This window comes from Rhincodon typus, chromosome 18 (assembly GCF_021869965.1).
Source record: "Rhincodon typus isolate 14 chromosome 18, sRhiTyp1.1, whole genome shotgun sequence".
In the NCBI taxonomy this organism is placed as follows: domain Eukaryota; kingdom Metazoa; phylum Chordata; class Chondrichthyes; order Orectolobiformes; family Rhincodontidae; genus Rhincodon; species Rhincodon typus.
In genome coordinates this window covers 56047515-56059306 of record NC_063349.1, presented here as the reverse complement: position 1 = coordinate 56059306, position 11792 = coordinate 56047515, and positions in this window count along the sequence as shown.

The window sequence follows — 11792 nt, the reverse complement described above, 5'->3', positions numbered from 1 at the left end:
TCGGGTCCGGTGACCCTTCCTCAGAACCTTCCTCAGGAAGGGTCACCGGACCCGAAACGTTAATTCGGTTTTCTCCTTCACAGATGCTGCCAGGCCTGCTGAGCTTTTCCAGCAACTTTGCTTTTGTTCCAGTTAGTTTAATGTTTATTATTGGAATAATGTTAAAGTTTGTTATAAAGGCTATAAAAGCAGAGCATTTAGAAATGTACAATATGATAAGCAGAGTCAGCATAGCGTCATGAAGAGGAATTTATGCCTGACAGATTTACTTGAGTTCTCTGAGGAGGTAACAAGCAGGATAGATAAAGGGGAAGCAGTAGGTGTAATATATTTGGATTTTTAATTGATAAGGTGCCACACATTATGTTACTGAATAAGATCAGAGCCCATAGTATCAGAGGTAGTATATTAGGATGGATAGAGGATTGGAAAACGAACAAAGATACAGAATAGGACTAAGTAGGGTATTTTCAGAATAGCATCCTGTGGAATGCCACAGAAATCAGTGGTGGGGCCATAGTTATTTATTGACTTAGATGTGGAAATTGAATGTACTACAATCACGTTTGTGGATGATACATAAATAGGTGGCAAAGCAAGTAATGCGGATGATGTTTAAACTCTTCAGAGGGATATGGATGAGCTACGTGAGTTGGCAGAAACTGGGCAATGAAATATAATGTGGAAAAATGTGAGTTTAAGGACCTTACTGGCAGGAAGAATGGAGGAACTGAATATTATTTAATAGGAGAAACTGTAGAAGGCTACAGAACAGAGAGATTTTAGAACCCTTGTGCATCAATCACAAAAAGCTAACTTCCAAGTTCAGTGGCAAATATAATGCTGGCCTTTATTTTAATAGGAGAGAAATGTGAAAGTAGGGCACTATAAAAAAAACGCAGAAGGCACTCGTCAGACCACCGCTGGAACAGTTGTGAACTATGAACAGTTTTGGGCCCTTTATCTAAGGAAAGATATACTGGCATTGGAGACTGTTCCGAAAAGGTTCACTAGGCTGATCCCAGGTATGGAGAAACTGCCTTATGAGTAGGCTGTGTTTGAACTTATTGGAGTTTAGTAGAATGAGAGGTGACCTTATTGAGACATACAAGACTCTTAGAGGACTTGACAGGGTAAATGTGGAGAGGTTGTTTCCCATTGTAAGAGAGGGCATCATCTCAAAATAAGAAGTCACACATTTAAGACAGAGATGAGGAGGAATGTCTTCTCTCAGAGTGTGGAATTCTTTACCACAGAGGACTGTTAAGGCTGGGTCATTAAGTATATTCAAGGCTGAGATAGATAGATTTTTAATCAGTAAGGGGAATCAAAGGTTATGGAAAAAAGGCAGGAAAGCGGAGTTGAGGGTTATCAGATCAGCCATGATCTCACTGAATGGCAGAGCTGATTCAACGGGCTGAATGGCCTGATTCTGTTCCTTTATCTTTTGATCTTAATCACTCCCTTACCACCTACCACTGGGGTGTTTTAGAAGGAATTATAAGTTGATACTCCACCTGATTTTCTATGTTCCTTGGCCATCAAGTCCTGGTGTGGGACTTGAATCTGGAACTTCTAGCTCAGAGGCAGGGACACTACCCAGTGCACTACATCATTTTAGGTCACAATGATCATTTTCCTCTTTCCTTCTGAACAGGATTTTTGCATGTAAAATCAGGCGGCCTTTTTCACTCCGTTACGACCCACTGACCTGCAGTGTCGAGTTGTTGGACAAACCACACAAGATCAAGAAAGCTCTTACCCAGATCTGCGATGAGCTGAAAAATCTTTGTTTTGCTCTGGATAAACTTTCTTAAACAAGGTTTCCCTGTACAAACTTCAACAGAAGGTTTTCCACAGATCTGTGACCTTGAAAAATGTCCCACAGAAAACCTGGAGAGTTAGTAGCTGATCTGGAGAAACCTGGGAATTACACAACCCCAGTCAAGCTCAGTAAGAATCCTGAAACTAGACCCTAAAAAGCTGAACTACGATGTACAACATGACTGTAAAATTGCTGTAATTGTGTGTGTGTGTGTGTGTGCTAGTGTTTATAGGGGGTTGGTTAGCTCAATTGGCTGGATGGCTGGTTTGCAATACATAGTATTACAAAACAGCATTGGTTCAATACCAGTAGCAACTAAGGTCAACATGAAGGTCCTGCGGTCTCAACCTCACCCCTCACCTGAGATGTCGTAACCCTCAATGAAACTCAGCACCAGTCACCTTTCTCTAATGAGACAACAGCCTGTCATCCTCTGGGACTATGGTGACTTCCAGCAGTGTTTGTGTCTGTACATCCTGAATCTTTGGTTAAGAATTAGAAATCACAGTCAATAGATGAGCAAACAGTAAGGAAAGAGTGAGAGTAAAACACTGTGGATGCTGGAAATCTAAAACTCAAATAACAAATGATGGGGAAACTCGCCACGTCTGGCAGCATCCCTGTAAACACTGTCTCTTGTAAAACTGTGGGCTGGAATGAGAAGGAACTGTTTAAAAACAAGAATGTTTGAATAGATGGCTGCAGGGTTTGAAAACAAATAACCTGACAGACTTGGGAACTGAGATAGTAGGAACTACAGATGCTGGAGAATCTGAGATAACAAGGTATAGAGCTGGATGAACACAGCAGGCCAAGCAGCATCAGAGGAGCAGGAAGGCTGACGTTTCGGGCCTAGACCCTTCTTCAGAAATGGGGGAGGGGAAGGGGGTTCTGAAATAAATAGGGAGAGAGGCGGAGGCGGATAGAAGATGGATAGAGGAGAAGATAGGTGGAGAGGAGACAGACAGGTCAAAGAGACGGGGATGGAGCCAGTAAAGATGAGTGTAGGTGGGGAGGTAGGGAGGAGATAGGTCAGTCCAGGAAGGACGGACAGGTCAAGGGGGCGGGATGAGGTTAGTAGGTAGGAGATGGGGGTGGGGCTTGAGGTGGGAGGAGGGGATAGGTGGGAGGAAGAACAGGTTAGGGAGGCAGGGACGAGCTGGACTGGTTTTGGGATGGGGTAGGGGGAGGGGAGATTTTGAAGCTTGTGAAGTCCACATTGATACCATTGGGCTGCATGGTTCCTAAGCGGAATATGAGGTGCTGTTCCTGCAACCTTCGGGTAGCATCGTTGTGGCACTGCAGGAGGCCCAGGATGGACATGTCGTCTGTGGAATGGGTGGGAGAGTTGAAATGGTTCGCGACTGGGAGGTGCAGTTGTTTAGTGCGAACCGAGCGTAGGTGTTCTGCAAAGCGATACCCAAGCCTCCGGCAGAGGTTTGTGGACTTCACAAGCTTCAAAATCTCCTCTCCTCCTACCGCATCCCAAAACCAGCCCAGCTTGTCCCCGCCTCCCTAACCTGTCCTTCCTCCCACCTATCCCCTCCTCCCACCTCAAGCCCCACCCCCATCTCCTACCTACTAACCTCATCCCGCCCCCTTGACCTGTCCGTCCTCCCTGGACTGACCTATCTCCTCCCTAACTCCCCACCTGCACTCACCTTTACTGGCTCCATCCCCGCCTCTTTGACCTGTCTGTCTCCTCTCCACCTATCTTCTCCTTTATCCATCTTCTATCCGCCTCCGCCTCTCTCCCTATTTATTTCAGAACCCCCTTCCCCTCCCCCATTTCTGAAGAAGGGTCTCGGCCTGAAATGTCAGCCTTCCTGCTCCTCTGATGCTGCCTGGCCTGCTGTGTTCATCCAGCTCTACACCTTGTTATCTCAGACTTGGGAACTGTACAGCCAACTGAACAAACAGTTAGTGAAGTTGCTGCTGATAAACTGAACCCGAGGAGATCTGTGTACAGATGCAGCTCTGGTTTTCAACAAGAAGCTGATTCTTCTATTGACTAGTAACTAGTTACTGATGACAAAGGCCTTTTGCTTGCCAATATCTATGTGATTTGTTGTCCAGTAACTGAAAAATCTGGGGCTAGGAACAAGATATAGTGAAGCATTTTGACCTCCACCAGCACAGGAGCTGACTGTTCTCTGCAGTCAAACTCACTTTAACCCTGAAAAGAGCTAGTTAAGCATTTCTTCAGCAGTTGCTGTAAGCTGTGACATTTAAAGGATAAATCAGAAACACTTTACAAGTGAACTAGCACCCTGTGCCTTTTGCAAATTAGTGGAAGCATTTGGAAAAGGGAAGCCAGGAAGAAACTTTCAGATCAGCAAGAACCAACTCAACAGTATTTGTGGACAAAGATTACTGAACTGTCTAATCGGTTTTTCCTTTCCATCCATGTTTTGTTTCTCTGTCTGTATGTGTCTATTGTGACAATGCTGTGGCTTTAAGAGATGCATTTTGTCATGGGTATTTTTTAAGAGAGGTTTTAAGGGAGAGGTGCTAACCAATCTAACAGGGCCACTAGGGTAAAGAGCTTGTGAGGCCTTGGGATATTTTTAAGAAGTTGGAACAATAGAAGTATTGCGGCTGGGTGTGGCCAGTTCTCACAGACCAGGGTTTCGAGTTTTTAGTATTTTTTTAACTTTGAGATTCAGCAGTTGTTGTTGTGCTTGAAGGATTGGAAGCTATTTTTCCCTCTCTCGATTACAGCTAAAAGCTGGAGGCTCTCTTCCTTTGTTGCTAGATTGCATGTAAGACAAAATCTGTTTTTCTAAATTTGCCTTTTTGCCAAAGGAGTGTGTTTATGGGTTGTTACTATCCTGGAACAGTTAATTAGTAATAGTTACTGTATCTATTATTCTGCTAAGTTTTGCAATTGAGTGGTTATTCCAAGTTATTCTTTCTTTTCTTGTATTTTAACTAGAGTGTTTAAATAAATTGTGCTTTGCTTAACATTGAGTAGTTTGACTAATCAAATTGCGTCTGGAACACAGCACAAAGGATCTGCGCTAGCTTCTTAAAATATTTTGAGGTGGTTTACTCTGGTCCATAACACGTGTGTGTTTGCGTGTGTGTGTGTGTCTGTGTGTGTGTGTGTTTAAGGGGGAGTTTATAAGGAGATTGGAGTTTTAAATGTAGTGTTATATTCTGATGGTTTATAACTGTTTACTTGCAGCTAGAGTCTAATTACTTGTAAGAGCAGAAACCTGGTCCATGCTTTCTTTCAGAGATAGTAGGAACTGCTGATGCTGGAGAATCTGAGATAACAAGGTGTTCAGCTGGATGAACACAGCAGGCAAGCAGCATCAGAGGAGCAGGAAGGCTGACATTTCGGGTCTGGACCCTTCTCCAGAAATGGACCGTTCTTAGGGTCCCGACCCGAAATGTCAGCTTCCCTGCTCTTCTGATGCTGCCTGGCCTGCTATGTTCATCCAGCTCTACACCTTGTTATCCCATGCTTTCTTTCAACCTGGTGCAAAAATTTTGCGCACTTATTTTTAAATCTTTAACCATTTGTGATGAATTTGAGAATGTTGGAGCTGATCACCTTTGTGCTACCCCAGTGACAGTGGAGAGAAACAGTTAACATTTCAGCTTGAGGACCTTTCATCAGAACTGGAGGGCGATTGTGTCCTGAAAAAGAATAACTATTTTTATTTCTCTGCTATTGCTGACTGACCTGCAATTGATTCCTTTCCTATTTCAAGTTTGTTTCAGTGATTATTTCACCATTGGAAAATCTTCATTGAATATCACAATTGTAATAAATATCATCATCAACAACAATAACCTGTTGCTTCAACTTTATTTTGTCAGATGAATGTAATTAACATATTGTGATAAATGTATTGCCCATCCCTAGTTGCCCTGAAGAAGGTGTTGGTGAGCATCTTTCTTGACCCTCTACAATCCATTGTAGACCTCACAATGCTATTAGGGTACGAGTTCCAGAATTTTGAGCTTGTGACGATATGGCTATATGTCTCAGCTGTGATGGTATGTGGCTTGGAGGGTGACTTGGAATTCAAATATAGACTCTAACTGTTGAACCTGTCAGTTCAAGAACAGCTTCTTCCTCGCTGTTGTTAGACTTCTGAATGGACCTCTCTAACTTCAAATAATGTGGATCTTGCTAATGTTGATCTTGCTTTGCTGTAAAGCCTTAACCTTGTTTGCCTCGCTTTGTCTAAGCACCCTATGATCTCTCCGTCCTTGTTTGCTATGATCTCCCAGTACCTGCTCACAAAACAAAATTTTTCACTGTACTTAGGTACATGTAACAACAATAAATCCAATCAAATCAGAATATACTTAAAACAATTGGCTAAAGGATCAGAAGGAATTGAGGAGACAGTTTTTTTTCACACAGAGGATGTATATACTGGGCGTGCTCATAGCTCACAATGACATTAGACACATAACCTTTATTCCTTTTAAGAACTATGTGGTTGTAGATTTGAAGAGCTCTAACTTACAGGCCTGCGGACCAAAAGCTAGGATTTGATGCTGCTTTTTGACTGTCAGAAACCAAATGGTCATCATCAATGCCATAAATTTCTATGATTCATATAAACATATAAACATATGAAATAGGAGCAGAAATAGATCATTCAGCCCCTCAAGCCTGCTGCAACATTCAATAAGATCCTGAATGATCAGTTTTTTTCGAACTTACACATTCCTATCTTCCCCTGATAACCTTTCCTTTCCCTGCCTAACAAGAATCAATAGACCTCTGCCTTAAAATACTCAATGACCTGTCTCCACTACCTTCTGGGGCAGAAAGTTTCAAAGCTGCACAACCTTCTGAAATAAATAAATTCCTTTCATCTCCATCTTAGAAGGCTGACCCACGTTACCTAGTTCTAGACTGGTCTGCAAATGAAACAACTTTCCCACACTCAAGACCTAATACACTTCAATCAACTTATCCCTCACTCTCTAACCAACAGCAGAAACAAGCCCAGTCTGTCCAACCTTTCCTCATCAAACAACACACTCATTCCAAGTATCATTCTAGTAAACTCACTGTGAACGCCTCTAGTGCATTTACATCCTGCTTTATATTAGGAGACCAAAACTGCACACAGTATTAAATATGTGGTCTCACCAATGCCCTTGTGACTGAAGCATGACGTCCTTACTTTTGTGTCAGTTCCTCTTGTATTAGATTAAGTAGACAGGTTGTTAATCTGTAAGGGACCAAAAGTTATGGGAAATGACAGGAAAGTCGAGTTGAGGTTATCAGATCAGCCATGATATCATTGAATGCAGATACAACTAGATGGGCTGAACGGCCTATTTCTGCTCCTATGTTTTATGGTAATAAGGCCATTTATTTGTCATCTTAATTCCATGCTGTATCTGCAAATTAACTTCTTGTGACTCATAGACTTGAACACTGGGATGTCTTTGCACCATGTGAACTATCAAGTAATTGTAAAAGATCCCATGGCAGTATTTCCAAAAGAAAAGGTGTGTTCTCTCAATATTCTTGGCAAATATTTATCCAACATCATTTAAGGTAGATTACCAGTTTCTGATTGTGGGAGCTAGCAGTGTTCTGCATTGCTGCCATATTATACTCTATAACAACAATTCAAAAAGTGCTTCAGTTGTTCTGAAGTTCTGGAGGTGCTGTAGGGATGTTTTACTTTTTAAAACTTTTTTAGTATTGATTTCTCCATTGATGGATTTTGGTGCGGGCATTCTTAATTGTTCTTGCTTTGACCACAAGGTGGCAGCCATAGATTAGATTTCATGTCTGCTTCTGCCTGATTGAGTCAGAAATCACACAACACCAGTTTATAGTCCAACAAGTTTATTGAAATCACAAGCTTTTGGAGCACTCCTCAAAATCACAAGCTTTCGGGGCACTGCTCCATCCTCAGGTCTGACAAGAGCAGTTCTCCGAAAGCTTGTGTTTTCAAATAAACCTGTTGGGACTATAACCTGGTGTTGTGTGACTCCCGACTTTGTCCAGCCCAGTCCAACACCAGCACCTCCATATCATCTGCCTGACTGGGCAGATCTGAGAAGGTTGGGGGGGGGGCATTAAAGAATAGAGATATGGCCATGGTCAACTTTAATTTGCTTCATTCTTATTTATGGTAACCTTGTGCACAATTCATGAACTCGACCCCCTTCTGCTGAACACTTACTAATGTCACACCTTACACCCTTCACAAACCTGAGCTCATTCAAAGCTCTGTTGCCTGTTTCCTAGCTTGTTTCTAGTTGTTCAGTACTTGTTTAATGGCTATGCTGTTCTCCACTATTGGTAATCATCCATCATTTTGCCAGTTGCTAAGCAGTCATGGCCTGCTGAGTTGAATGATTACTGACAAGCCACTCAAATATTGACAGTGTTTCAATTAGATTGTGTCACCGTGTCTCCTTGATTCTCTTGTTCCATGTCAATCGGTTAAAGATTGCTAAATTACCTCATGAAATAGTGAATGATGCTGTTTTGACTTTGTCCAACTGATCTAGCAGTACACCGGCAATAATGTTAGCACAGGTCTGCAGCTTTAGATACCGTACAAACATCTGATGTCTTTGAAAAACCTGCTCCCTTACTTTGAGTCAGTTCCATAGAATAGAATCCTTACAGTGCGGATGCAGACCATTTGGCCCATCAAGTCCAACAAACATCCCTCCCTGATCCACTCCCTTCCCTATAGCCTTGCATTTCCCATGGCTAATTCACCCAGCCTGCACATCTTTTGACTGTTGGAAGAAACAGGAGGAAACCCGCACAGACACGGGGAAAACGTGCAAACTGTCTCCCAAGCACACACACACAAACACACTTTTTCTCTCTCTGTTTCCCCACCAACCCCCACCCCTCCCCACACACACACACACACAAACACACACTCTCTCTCCCACACACACTCTTTCTCTCTCTGTCTCCCCACCAACCCCCACCCCTCCCCACACACACACACACAAACACACACTCTCTCTCCCACACACACTCTTTCTCTCTCTGTCTCCCCACCAACCCCTACCCCTCCACACACACACAAACACACAAACACACACTCTCTCTCCCGCACACACTCTTCCTCTCTCTGTCTCCCCACCAACCCTCACCCCTCCACACACACACACACACACACAAACACACACTCTCTCTCCCGCACACACTCTTTCTCTCTGTCTCCCCACCAACTCTCACCCCTCCACACACACACACACACACAATCCATGGGATGAATTTGTATTTGCAGAGACATTCTATTTTGTTCAAAAAGCATACAATGTGGTGTTTTATAATTTGGGGATTTACATTTACATATTAATCAATTTAAACCTTCTAATTGATTAAAGATTTAACAGCATCTTAGGTTCATTTAGTACATCCTCATCAGTGGTGTGACCCTTTGATCTTTTACTTCTCAATTCTGTGTCTGGTACTACATCTCTCACTAAGACCTGAAGAAGGAGTGAGGCTCCGAAAGCTTGTGTTTTCAAATAAACCTGTTGGACTATAACCTGGTGTCATGTGATTTCTGACTTTGTCCACCCCAGTCCAACACCAGCACCTCCATATCCTGACCCATAAAGGAACCGTACCAAATGCCTTCTTCACCACTCTGTCTACTTGGGACTCCACTTTCAAGGAACTATGAACCTGAACTCCAAGGTGTCTTTGATCTTACCATTAAGTGTATAAGTCCTGCTCTGATTTGTCCTATCAAAATGCAGCACCTCCCATTTATCTAAAATAAACTCCATCTGCCATTCTTTGGCCAATTGGCCCATCTGATCAAAATTCCATAGTACTACAAGGCAACCTTCTTCGCTGTCCACTACACCACCAATTTTGCTGATATCTGCAAACTTACTAACCACACCTCCTATCTTCATATCTAAATCATTTATATAAATGACAAAAAGCAGTGGACCCAGCACCGATCCTTGTGGCACACCGCCGGTCACAGGCCTCCAGTCTGAAAAGCAACCCTCCACCAACACCCTCTCTCTCCTTCAAACTAATTTTGTATCCAAATGGCTCGCTCTCCATGTTGTCTATGTGATCTAACCCTACTAACCTGTCTACCATGCAGAATCTTGTCGAATGCCTTGCTGAAGTCCATATAGACAAGGCCCACTGCTCTTCCTTCATTAATTTTCTGCATCACTTTTTCAAAAACTCAATCAAGTTAGTGAGACACGATTTCCCACGCACAAAGCCATGTTGAATATCCTTAATCAGTCCTTGCCTTTCCAAATACATGTAAATCCTGTCCCTCAGGATTCCCTCCAACAACTGGCCCACCTCCAATGTCAGACTCACCAGTCTATAGTTCCCTGGCATTTCCTTACCACCTTTTTAAAATAGTGGCACCTCAGTAGCCAACCTCCAGTCTTCAGCACCTCACCTGTGGCTATTAGAACATAGAACATAGGACATTACAGCACAGTACAGGCCCTTCGGCCCTCGATGTTGCGCCGACCTGTGAAACCAATCTGAAGCCCATCTAACCTAAACTATTCCATTATCATCCATATGTTTATCCCATGACCATTTAAATGCCCTTAAAGTGGGCGAGTCTACTATTTTTGCAGGCAGGGCATTCCACGCCCTTACTACTGCCATGGCAGGATTCAAATTGATGATAGATAGCTCAACAAGAGGCCCAGAAATCACTTCCCTCACTTCCCACAGAGGTCTGAGCTACACCTGATCAGGTCCCTGGGGATTTATCCATCTTTATGTGTTTTAAGACATCCAGCACCTCCTCCTCTGTAATATGGACACTTTTCAAGTTATCACTATTTATTTCCCCACGTTCTCTATCTTCCATACCATTCTCCACAATAAACACTGATGCCAAATAATTATTTAGTCTGTCACCCATCTCCTCTGGTTCCACACATAGGTGGCCTTGTTGATCTTTATGGGGTCCTATTCTCTCCCTAGTTACTCTTTTGTCCTTAACGTATTTGTAAAATATGAGAGGAGATGGCCTAGTGGTATTATCACTGGACTGTTAATCCAGAGACCCAGATAACATTCTGGGGATTCATTTTGAATCCTGCCATGGCAGACGGTGGAATTTGAATTCAATAAAATATCTGGAATTAAGAATCTAGTGATGACTGTGAATCCTTTGTCAATTGTTGGAAAAAGCCAACTGGTTCACTAATGCCCTTTAGGGAAGGAAACTGCCATCCTTACCTGGTCTGGCCTACATGTGACTCCAGACCCACAGCAATGTGGTTGACTCTTAACTGCCCTCTGAGATGGGCAATAAATGCTGCCTAGCCAGCGACACCCTTGTTCCGTGAATGAATAAAGAAAAAAAATTGTAAAACCTATTTGGATTTTCCTTAACCCTATTTGCCAAGGCTATCTCATGTCCACTTTTTGCCCTCCTGATTTCCCCCTTAAGTATACTCCTACTGGTTTTATACCCTTCTAGAGGGTATACCTGACATATGCCTCCATTTTTTTCTTGATCAGAGCCTCAATTTCTCTAGTCATCCAGCATTCCCTGCATCTACCAGCCTTGCCCTTCACGCTAAAGGTAACAATGTCTCTGGGACTCTCATCTCATCTTTGAATGTTTTCCATTTTCCAGCTGTCACTTTACCTGCGAACATCTGACACCCCCCCCCCCAAGAACTTTTGAAAGTTCTTGCCTAATACTGTCAAAATTGGCCTTTCTCCAATTTATAACTATAACTTTAACCTGGTCTTTAATATCTGACCAAGCCTGTAACAGCTCAGCAAACGCTCCCAGCAGCAGCCTGGGTGGTGGTGGGGAGGTTGGGCGAATGGTCGGACGGTCAGAGTCACAGCCCTCTGTCTCCCTCTAGCCACGACCTGTGGTACTGACAGAGTCCAATGTCATTGAACCAGGGATAGTAGGAACTGCAGATGCTGGAGAATCTGAGATAACAAGGTGTAGAGCTAGATGAACACAGCAGGCCAAGCAGCATC